Source organism: Amia ocellicauda, unplaced genomic scaffold (assembly GCF_036373705.1).
Source record: "Amia ocellicauda isolate fAmiCal2 unplaced genomic scaffold, fAmiCal2.hap1 HAP1_SCAFFOLD_31, whole genome shotgun sequence".
Lineage (NCBI taxonomy): Eukaryota > Metazoa > Chordata > Actinopteri > Amiiformes > Amiidae > Amia > Amia ocellicauda.
Window position 1 is genome coordinate 562001 of NW_027102876.1, and position 11454 is coordinate 573454.

The window sequence follows — 11454 nt, forward strand, 5'->3', positions numbered from 1 at the left end:
TGACTGATGTCAATCCATGCCATCTTTTGGAAATGCCGGTTGGCACGGGTTCGTAGCTCTGTGTCGGGATTTCGGCTCTCGTCCATTTCAAAGAGTTTTTATTTCCTACAGGCCCCCTTCCCCAGACATCTCACAGCAGGGATTCCAAGCTATTTGGCCCATTCTTGGTGCCATCCTCCCAAGACTGTCACTTTGATGTAAACCAGTTCACATGCTGATGAGTTAAGGAAATCTGATAAATTTGGGGGGGAGAGGTCTTCTTTAGATCAGTGCTTCAGCTCAGAGCTAAAATGCTCTTATCAGAATACACCCAACATAACGCTACACTGGTTAATTCTGTTCTGGGAAAACCACAATCCTGCAGGTTTAATAAGTCTCTCTACACATCAGTCCCTGAGTACCTTCAACCAATGGTCATTTTGACCAATTAAGCCCAAGAATTGAGTCAATTAAGTTGTCATGGACTACCCAGTGAAGACGTGAACTCACGACTAGGTCACACTGTGAGCTCACCAGAGCAGACATTACACTGAGCTCACTGTGAGCTCACTTAGCGCTTTTCCAGCGACATGGTGCCGGTGCTGGAGCCGGAGCTGCTGCTCGGCCTGGGATCCAGCTGATCTTTTTTGAACCGGCCCGCTTTTCCACCGGTTTTGACGTCACTGGATGTGGGCGTTCCCAAGCATGGAGTAGAAGTGGAGAAACACAGCAATAGTAATCAGCACTGAGGCGACTGCGTCTTTAAACCCCATTTAACATCACAATCAAACTCATTCCGCGTCTATGGCAAATCGTAACCCTAATGTTACAAATGTTCCCTAAACACCTATTTTGCAGGATCAATAAAAAATTATTAGGATTTTTTAAACTTTTACTGACACACATAGTTAATAGCAATGTGTTATAACTTTACCGAAAATAATAATCTGTATATCTGTAATTGTTTAGACGTTATTAAGATATAATGCATCTTTCACATAGGGATCATTTGTAACATGTTAGGAAAAACAAACAAATGATTTGAAAATATTCATAATTACAGCATACAATTTGTCAGGCTTCATAAGAATGGTATTTATAACATACTCTGTAAAAATCAAGCAAATAGCATTTGTGGTTCACGAGAAAATATATATATATATATAATCAAAGCTATCAGACTATAGCAGCCGGTGTATGAAGACACATACGATTATACAGCATTATTTGGCAGCTTCGCAAGACCTAATTTTAAACGTTGTTGGTAAGTTAGATAATTAGTGGGGACCCGCTATTTGCAGTTCTTCCCCTCCATAATTGCTAAAATAAAGTTTTACTGACATTTTATTGACCCTACCACTGCATAGGGCACATCTGTAACATGAACGCTACTGAATGGCACATACATTGAAAACTACGGAGAACTGAGACAAATCCACTTTACACTTCATAAATAATCTTAAAACGTTTCCAACCAAGGCAACACCCACTTGAAATACGTTCATTCTCATTTTTGGTAAACAAAAAGAGAGATTGTTACATATGTTCCCTATGATGCATCTACAGAGAGAGAGAGACAGACAGACACTAACTCTCTCTCTCTCTCTCTCTCTCTCTCTCTCGCTCTCTCTCTCTCTCTCTCTCAGCTAGGAGTGTGTGGGAGGGGTCTGCAGTGAGCGGGAGTGCTGCTGAGAGCTCTGTCCTTTGGCTGCGTTTTTTTGTTGCTTTACTTTTTTCAGTTTGTTTATTTTGTCTTCTGTTTTCAGTGCTTTTCTTATTGTGGGGGAACAGGGGAGGGGAGGGGGGAGTACCGGTAGTTCTTCCCGGGTCGGGGGGTCGGACCCCCTGAATGCATCTTTTGAAAAACTGACCCGACGCCATGGAGTCAAGATCGCTCCGGTGCAGTTCTGCCCCCTAGAGCAGTGTGTGTTAGCGGTTGGGGAGGTAGCAGGGTGTGAAAATATCAAGTCTGCTGCCATTGTTATCTTCTTAAAAACCACTGATCTGCTCAATCAGCTAGTGGCTAATGGCACAGTGTTAGACGACACTTTCACCCCGGTGTTGCCGCTCGCTGCTCCTGCCCGGAAGGTAACGCTGTCTAACGTCCCTCCGTTCATCCGCACCGGCTCGGGCAGCTGATGTCCGGCATTAAGAGGGTCCCGCTGGGCTGCAAAGCCCCGCAACTGAAACACGTCGTGTCCTTCCGAAGGCAGCTGTATATGATCCTCAATAACATCAATGAGGATCTTAATATCTCCGAAGTTGGATCTCTCTTGCTGCCACCACCACGAAGATTGCTCTTTAGTAATGTTGGAAAGTCAAAGACAGCAACCGTCAGGGTTCTTGCATATGACGTATTCGTGCTGCACCTCTCTGCAAGGATCCAGGACAGTTTGTCAATGTAAACTCCAGTGCCTGGGAATATTTCCACCTAAAAGACAATGGTAAATAAAAAACAAGTTTATCCCCAAACTATTCTTATATTATGTTAAGTGGAATACATTATCAGTAAGGCTGTGATTTTGTTACAGAAATGTGTTATTAAAGACCACAGTATGTCTCAATTCTAAGTTTATTAATTTACAGACATAATAAAGTCAGTGAATCTGTGACACCCATAATTCAATTACATTCTTATTATCAACTATAACTATGAATATAACTGATAATGTAGCATCATTAGATTGTTTACAACCAATATTTGTTTTCAATATATATATTTTTACCTTGTCTTTGTAATATTGTAGACCAAGAGTGTTATACCTGTTTTGGTGATTCTTTGTCAGATTCAGAACAATTTGCTGTGGGGCTGTCAGAACCACTTGATGGTGACACACTTTTGTCTTCATCGCTGATAAATGTGGCTTTTGTTACAATTTTTTTCAGATTGTCCAAAAGGTCTGGAATCTCTGGAGAAAAAAACCTTAGTATTAAATGATAATCATTTCTAGTAATATATTTAATACAAAGTGAAAACAAAACCATCAATGCCTGCAATTATACTTGAGAGACTTGCTCTATGTTATTGGCAAACTGACCTTTTTGTGGGTCATTAACATTAGCTACGAAAAAAATAAAAGAGATAAAATACAAGAATTACCAGGTCTAATGTAATGCATATAGTCATTAATGTAGGATTATGAAGTTATGTTGAAAAACTTTATTTAATAATCAGTATTATTAAACTATTAGACAGTGCACATTAAGAGTCTGTATTGTGGTTCTAGATTACTTCAGTATGATCAACTATAATACATTACTCTGGAATCTAAATTACTGAAGAATAACATTTATCAAGGTAAGGAATTATTTGCTATAAATAAAAAAACTTACCATCAACCATACGGTTTCGAAGACATTGGTTTTCATTTTTAAGTCTTGTGTTTTCCTTTTCGAGCTGCTTAACGTTTTGCTGTAGCTCAACTTCACTGGACTCTTTAAATGTCTGTAGAATATGACGGGATCTAATTCTTGAAGCTCCATCGGTTTTCTTTCTTATTTTGTGCTGTATTCAGAGAGAAAAAGAGTTTAAAATGAATATATATATATATATATATATATATATATATATATATATGAAAATGATTTAAAAAACACAATCCTGCAATACATTTATTATCGTCACTGTAATTATCTCACCGGTAACTGTGGTTCATCAAGGTCACTATTATCTGAAATTTGAAGTTTTTTGTTTGGTTTAGGTACTGTCTTCATTTTAGGACAGGGCATTTTTGTTAGGTCATTAAGTTTTCTTCTTAGTTCGCCTTCTTTTCCTAAAATAAAAATAAAATAAATAAAACCCTGCATTATGTCCACAGATATTTGGGGATTATATTTATTTGTCATAAAAATACTGTGCTTTGACCATACAAATTAAGATGAACAGCCAACAGTGAATCAAAACTGAAGTTAAATTATATCTGGTTTAATTTATTTTGTGATTTGGGGGATTATATTGTAAAGCACAACACACAATAAATCGTTCTTACAAATGCCAGTCAAGTATGACGAGTTTTTAGCGCCCTCACCACCACCTACCATGTTATAAGAGTATGTTAGAAGTACAACACATTAATAACTTAAACATTCATTTCAAATATACTGTGATTGTATATATCAAATAGCATGTAAAGACTTTAATGTTTTTTTTTTTAAATAAACATTGTTACCAGTCATAATGATCTGCGCTTCATGGACAGGCCATCCACCTTTTGGAGGTTTGTTCGTGTCTCTCCACTCTGCTCTGAAGTTTCGAGTCGTCTCTTCGTCATCATCAGCAATGCTGAATAAATCAAAATTGCGAAAGCAAGCAGTGGGAATCACGCTGTAAGAGTCTTTGTCGACCCCGCTTTCCCACTTCACCAACGCGTGCATCACCGCCATACTACCTTCACCTTCTCGTCCGTTTTTTCTGCGCGTTTTTCCCCCGACAAGTCACGGCACAAAAAACAGTCCCGCTCTGCATTCTGGTACTTGGCGTTCTTAATAACACCAACAGGGTGTAATCGCATAGACCACTCGAGTATAAAGTACTACATATCCCATCTGTTACAGTTTTTTTTCTTCTTCTGAAACTGCAAGCGCACTACATAAAGTTTGGCAAATGAAGAAATTTGGATGATGAGTTTACAATCTTATAAACAGTATTTAAGTAAACCTAGATATGCAATTCCAAAAAGAACAGCATCGAGATGGAGAAACAGGATACAAAAATAATAATACAATGTTTATACTTTTTGTATTTTAATTACAGTATGTAATTATTGCCTTTTGATTTACATTTACAGAAAAAGAACGGCGGCAAACGTGGACTACCCAACAAGAAGCAACAAAGTTACTAAAATATCAGATTCTCAGGTAAGCTTCATGCAGCCATACATGTATAATTATAAAATCAATCCAAAAAATAGACCTTGTTTACCCTACAACTGATTTGAGTGTTAATTCTATTTAAGATATAAAAAAATATTTTGTTTTCTGAACTAATAATCTGTGAACATTCTATTATCTCTATAATTTTAATTAATACATTTATTTTATTATTGGTGGAACATTATATTTTTCAGCTCAGATGATTTCACGTACCATCAATTTTTCTGTTAATAAATGTGCAAAAACAAATCAGATGGATAGGCCCCTACATATGAACATTAAGTTAAAGGCCTAGAGTGAGTGTTCTTCACTTCCAGTCATGGCGGGCCACAATCCAGCTCTTTGTAACTCATCAACAACCAAAGACCTGGGAAAAGGGTTAAATGGCTTCAGTTAAGCCAATTAGGTAATTAAGAGCTCAACTGGAAAAAAAACAGCAGGCATAGGGGTACTTTAGGACCACAGTCACTGATATAACCTACAATGTTGTTGTAATGAAAATCAGCAGACAGTGGGCCTCCTCCAGGACTAAGGTTGAGAAGCACTGGTCTTGAAGACCACAATAACAATCGACCTCAAGGGCTAGGGATATTCGAGGTGATGCTAAACCAGTCCTGAATGTTTAAATATAATGTTATTTTCTTGTAGTGTGCCGTTGCTGTTAATGCAACCAGTTATATTGAGCCATCAAATACAGAAGCTGACGAAAGACATCAACATGTAAATTTAGTTGTAAATTTAAAGTGTGTGTGAAAAGTATTTTGTATATGGAGATTAACCCATAGTTTCACAGATAAATTGTGGACCAGTGATATTCAGGATCTTCAAAACAAGTCCTGAATGCTCAAACTTAACACTTCTTTTTTTAGAGTGTCGTTGCTGTCAATCCAGCCAGTGATGTGGAGCCATCAGATACAGAAGCTGATGAAAAACAACATGTAAATTTCCTAAATTAATATGGTGCATCAAAATACTTATTTAGCACTTTCAACTGTTTCTTTGTGATTCCTAAAATTACTTTACAGGCTGGGGCTGGGGGAAGACACTGCGCCCGCCTGGAGAAGCCTGTACAAGCCCCCCTCAATAAGAGAGCTGGCAATCTGCAGTGGAGGGTGTTACACACCATTATTGCTGTCAATTCTTTTATTACTGTTCTTAACCCTGCTGTGTCCGACGCCTGCCCATTCTGTGCTCAGAGAGAGACCGTGTTTCACTGTTTCAGCACTTGTTCTCGGTTGTCACCCATTTTTAGTCTTTTAACTCGTCTTTTTACTGATCTTAACCTGATTTTTAACACAAAGGTTTTTATTTTAGGGGCGCGATACACCAGAAGGACCAAACATGTGGACCAGCTGGTAAACTTCTTGCTGGGCCAGGCTAAAATGGCCGTCTATAAGACTAGGAAGAACAGAGTGTGTGGGGAGGGCAGTGAGGATGCAGTGAGAGTGTTTGCCATGCTGGTCAAGTGCAGAGTCAGACTAGAGTTTAACTATTACAGGCTGATGAATGATTTGGAGAGTTTTGAACAGGTCTGGTGTATTAATGATGCCCTTTGTGAATTGTATGACGGGGAGTTGGTTTTTATTATGTAATTCATTTATAGGGTTTAGTATTTGATGGTTGTTTTGTTGTGTGTATTGGGTTGCTTTCTTTAAAAGTGTACAGATCAGTGGCGGAGTTAATGCTTGTTGGGGGGAGACAAACAAAGGGGAACACTATTTTTTATTTATTTATTTATTTTCTTTTGTATGAATTATTGCGTGTTGCAAACAGGCAATGAAGTCTGATAAAAGTCAAAAAGTCTCTCTCTCTCTCACACACACACACACAGCCAGCAAGACACACAGAGCCAGCCAGCTCAGCGATGACATCACAAACATCTCTCTCAGGTGACTCCTATGACATCACAGAGCACGTACATTCCGTTGCTTGCCGTCTGTCAACCACTCAGTCACTGCCAGCCAGACTGGCTGGCTGACTGGATGGTGGGGCTGCTTGCTGCTGCTGCGTACCTTAGCAAGCTTATTTGCTTGACCGGCCTTCCTCCTCCGCCCACATGCCCACCTATGTCCGATCTGCTGTTCACCTGGATCACAGCTCCGCCCCAACAAGGCAGAGCCTCCCAAGAATGGTACAAACTCACCCACGATCCCCTCCACGGAAAGCTATAGCAAAAGGCAAAAGCATTATACGTAATGAAGAGGAACCCGAGTCCAAGACGCATCCGACCAGCCATACATATTTGTGTGTATTAAAGATCACATTTTATTACATTTAGATTTTCTGTACTTTATTACATCTTTTTGTGATTTTTAAATGTATTGTTTCTTTTCCTTATATATGTATGTATGTATGTATGTATGTATGTATGTGTGTGTGTGTCTGTGTGAAAGTGTATGTGTTTGTGTGTCTCTGTGTGAAAGTGAGTGTGTGTGTGTCTGTCTCTGTGTTTGTGTGTCTGTCTCTGTGTGAAAGTGAGTGTGTGTGCGTGTGTCTGTCTGTGAAAGTGTGTGTGTGTGTGTGGGTGTGACAGTGTGTATGAGTGTCTGTCTGTCATGTAACTCGCACATCTGTGAGGGCACCATTTTTGCAGAAAGAGATGTACACATTTTGGAGCAACATATGCTGCCATCCAGACATCGTCTTTTCCAGGGACGTCCCTGCATTTTTCAGCAGGATAACGCCAAACCACATTCTGCCCAGATTACAAGCGCATGGTTGCGTAGGCAGAGAGTGCGGGTGCTAGCATGGCCTGCCTGCAGTCCTGACCTGTCTCCGAATTGAGAATGTGTGGCGCACTATGAAGTGCAAATTAAGACAACGAAGGCCCTGTGCAGTTGCGCAGCTGAGGAAATGCATAATGGATGAATGGGGGGAAATCCCACTTGCTAAACTTAACCAAGTGGTGTCTTCAGTGCCCAAGTGCTTAATAAGTGTTATTAAAAGAAAAGGTGATGTTACATAGTGGTAAACAGTCGACTGTCCTAACTTTCTTGATTTCTTTTCACTGCTAATGAGATGCTGTAGAGTGAGTTAGTTATATTGCTTTCAGGAGCTCTAATCGTATTGATGAGTTCATGCAGCATTTGTAATTGAATTTCAAAAAGAAATCCTTGCTGTCTGGCCTGTGTGTATGAGATGTACTCTGTCAATCTTTGGCTAACAACTGAAACATTGGTAGAACAGAAATGGCAACATAAAAAAGAAAAGTACATTTTAAAAGAGCACATTAAATAGGATGAATATACAGTTTTTTACAATCACTTTGTCACTAATTTCAGAATTTTGATGTCATTTTTCAAAACTCTAGACACAAAACTCAAAACGGTCATCACTTGTAACACAGGCTGTCCAATGTTCAAAACATTGCATTGTGCATTCATATCTTTAAAGAAACCTTGCACTTGCAGACTTGTTGGTTCAAATAATTCATTTATCATGAAATACCATAGTAACATTTATTTAGATCACCCACACAGAAGATACCGATAGTTTCACTGTGTAGTTGTTCGTACAATCATTAAATATTGTAGTACAAAATATGTGATACATGTTTCATTATGGTACTACACATAAATACATCACTGTAAAAGGACTAGTAGAGAGAATACTACAGACACAGTGGAATCATTGAACAAAATCTGAAATGTATTGATGCAATACAATCAAATCACACCATAGGTTTCTTTGAATCCATGCAAAAATAATTAGCTACAAAAACGAACAAAACTACAGTAAAATGTCAACTGCAGTGTTCCTCACCTGGCTTAGTGTAAAAAGCAAAACAAAGGATTGATTACTGTACTTCTAAATTTCCAACAGCCCTGTGTTCAGGTTCAGGTTCTCACAACCATTTTTCACAAGAGGCATCTTGAAACTGAACATACCTGAACATACTCAGTCATCAGCTGCTTCACTCTGTCTGCATTTCTTTCAAAAGGCACACTATACTCTGTGCTACACATTGGTATGCAGTATACAGTCATTTGACAATTGAGAGTAGCCTAATGTTTAGTGCATGCTGAAGACTTGCCGCTTCTCAGTACGGACATTTCTGATGATTGAGGCCACAGTTGATCCTGAGTTGATTCTGAGGTTTGATTGAATCATTGTAGCTGCCTCAGTCATGGTCATGCCATGATTTACAACATGTTCTACAACTATTTCTCGGATTTCACTGGACACTATTTGCTGTTGCTGCCGCTGTCTGGTCCGTGGCCTTGTCCTCTACCACGTTCCCCCAACACCTCTCAAATGAGGCCCATGGCTGCCTCTCTGGTGAGGCCTAAGCCCTCCTCTATGACGAGGCCCACGACCACCTCTCAGAAGGGGTGCATGTCCCCTTCCATTCCTTTGACCACCACGTCTTCCTCCTCCCACTGCTTGACCTCTATTGTGACCTGGATGACTTGCCGGCTCCATGTTATCACTGTGTTGCTGGGGTGGATAGCACTCATTTCACTCGATACTCGTACCACAATGTGAAATCAATCATCAATAACCAGTTGGCAGTATTGGAAAAGCAATTACAAGGGCCTGCATACATACAGTAATGTCAAATCTGATGTGGAAGAACAATCATCTTCAACCAGGTTGGAGCGTTAGTTGCAATGCCTTTAATACACGCAGCGTGGAGAGGAACAGTGACTCAAGAAGATCCCAAAGTCGCTCTGCCTTCATTTTAACAGTCAGAGCTTTTATACACAAAAATCAAAGAGCTGGTTATAATCAGAAAGTCATTACTATGTTATCTTAAAAGTTAGCTAAGCAGAATTTATATCATTATAGGACAGAGTTCATAGATCAACACATGGATTAGGGAGCAGGCACTTCAATCATACTGTTTGACATTGTCTCCAAGATTCTCATCGTAAATAACAAGCAGAAATCAAACTACCTTCTGGCCTGACCTTCTAGCTTGACCTTATCTTTCTTAAGTATACAAGAGAGAAAAACAGGTATTAGAGAAAGAATTTCTAACTTTCCTTCCACACTGAAAACATGGTGTGGAAAAGTGCTACATGATGATGAATGATGATGAAATATTACATCCATAGATAATGTAGTCCAACTGGTTCATGCTCCTCGGTTATTGGTGTCAATGGATCTCATTATCCTGAAACTTTCATGATCGAAACATGGAATACTGTTCGTCAGTTTCCATAAAACTATGAATTAAGAGTAATGCAACAGTCACTTAACATTTTGAGCAGCTGTATCAATTGATAGTTAGATCTTTGTAATGAAATGAATAGACAGTGATCTCAGATGTAATGTGTGAATTGCATTTTGAAATGGTAATACTTTGACGTTAAGTTGTATCATTTTAGTTCAATGAACAAATGATCTGAGGTTGATGTGTATTGTATCCAAGCAATTGAAAAATGTGCATTTTGATCATCGGGTGTGAGTTTTGTGTCTAGAGTTTTGAAAAATGACATCAAGGTTCTGAAATGAGTGCCAAAGTGATTGTAAAAAAGTGTAATATCAGGGGACAGTGGCTATTACTGATCTGGCCTTCCGTGGCCTCTGTATTAATGTAACAGGTCACATTGTATGTGTACACTGATACTTGATAGTATAATATAGTACAAGTAAAAAACATACATAGGTATCATAGAAGTATTTTGCAGAAATGATTATGGATACTTATCAAAATGGAGAGGAAATGCTAAATCCAGTCTCCCCAGGCTGAGCTTCTATTGCTACACCTGCTAAGTGGCTGCTGGCCCCACTATATGGATAGAGCCACACCAAGTACAAGAGTCTCCCCATTGCTATTTATATCTCCCTATCCAGTCTTCTATACGTGTCAGGTATACAAGTGTGTGTGTGTGTGTGTGTGTGTGTGTCTGTCTGTCTGTCTGTCTGTGAAAGTGTGTGTGTGTGTGTGTGTGTGTGTGTGTGTGAAAGTGTGTGTGAGTGTCTGTCTGTCTGTCTGTCATGTAACTTGCACATCTGTTAGGGCACCATTAATGCAGAGATGTACACATATTGTTTATTTTCCATATATATGTATGTATGTATGTATGCATGTCCAATTGCTTTGACAATACAAATGCACTGAATTGAGACAGAGAGAGAGAGAGAGAGAGAGAGAGAGAGAGGTGCTAAGGCACATTTGTAACATAAATTAGGGAACATTTGAAACATGCTTAGGGAACATTCATAAGAACATAAGAACATAAGAAAGTTTACACACGAGAGGAGGCCATTCGACCCATCATGCTCGTTTGGTGTCCATTAATATCTAAGTGATCCATGGATCCTATCCAGTCTATTTTTAAATGTTCCCAAACTTTCAGCTTCTACCACTTTCCATCTTGAATGCCTTGAAGCCCAATTTCCATTTGTTGTCCCCTGGTGCGTGTGTCCCTGCTGATCTGGAAAAGCTCCTCTGGTTTGAGGAACCTTTCATGATTTTGAAGACTTGGATCAAGTCCCCACGTAATCTCCTCTGTTCCAGGGTGAAAAGGTTCAGTTCCCTCAGTCTCTCCGAGTAGGACTTTCCCTTCAGACCTGGAATAAGTCTGGTTGCTCTCCTCTGAACTGTCTCTAAAGCAGCAATATCCTTCTTGAAGTGTGGTGCCCAGAACTGTACAC

General features: G+C 39.4%; 1 non-coding gene across 1 annotated transcript; it reads right to left on the reverse strand.

The window, feature by feature from the left end:
- Positions 1-6951: 6951 nt before the first annotated feature.
- On the reverse strand, positions 6952-7066 carry LOC136729868 (U5 spliceosomal RNA). Its single transcript, XR_010809130.1, has one exon. It is a non-coding gene; the product is annotated as a U5 spliceosomal RNA (small nuclear RNA).
- Positions 7067-11454: the final 4388 nt, after the last annotated feature.